This window comes from Morone saxatilis, unplaced genomic scaffold, assembly GCF_004916995.1.
Source record: "Morone saxatilis isolate NCDOM2014 unplaced genomic scaffold, NCSU_SB_2.0 Contig16, whole genome shotgun sequence".
Taxonomy (NCBI): Eukaryota; Metazoa; Chordata; class Actinopteri; family Moronidae; genus Morone; species Morone saxatilis.
The window spans coordinates 1,664,913-1,665,139 of record NW_023339718.1 but is presented as its reverse complement, the minus strand read 5'-3'; positions in this window follow the sequence as shown (position 1 = coordinate 1,665,139).

Below are 227 nucleotides of genomic sequence, written 5' to 3'. Positions count from 1 at the left end.
ATGTCAGTTTCTTGTGATTATGATAATATTTCCAATAATTGTGTAACCGTAGTTAAAAGCAATAAAATAAAGAAGTAAAGCAGTGTAAGGCTGTGTTATCAGACACCCCAAAACTTAATACCGATGGATGAGACATTAAAGAAAAACAAAACTGTCTCTAATAATTTTAAACTATTCAGTTTTGATGTTTCTCAACTAGTTTCTTCAGGTTTTTCCTTTTAATTTGT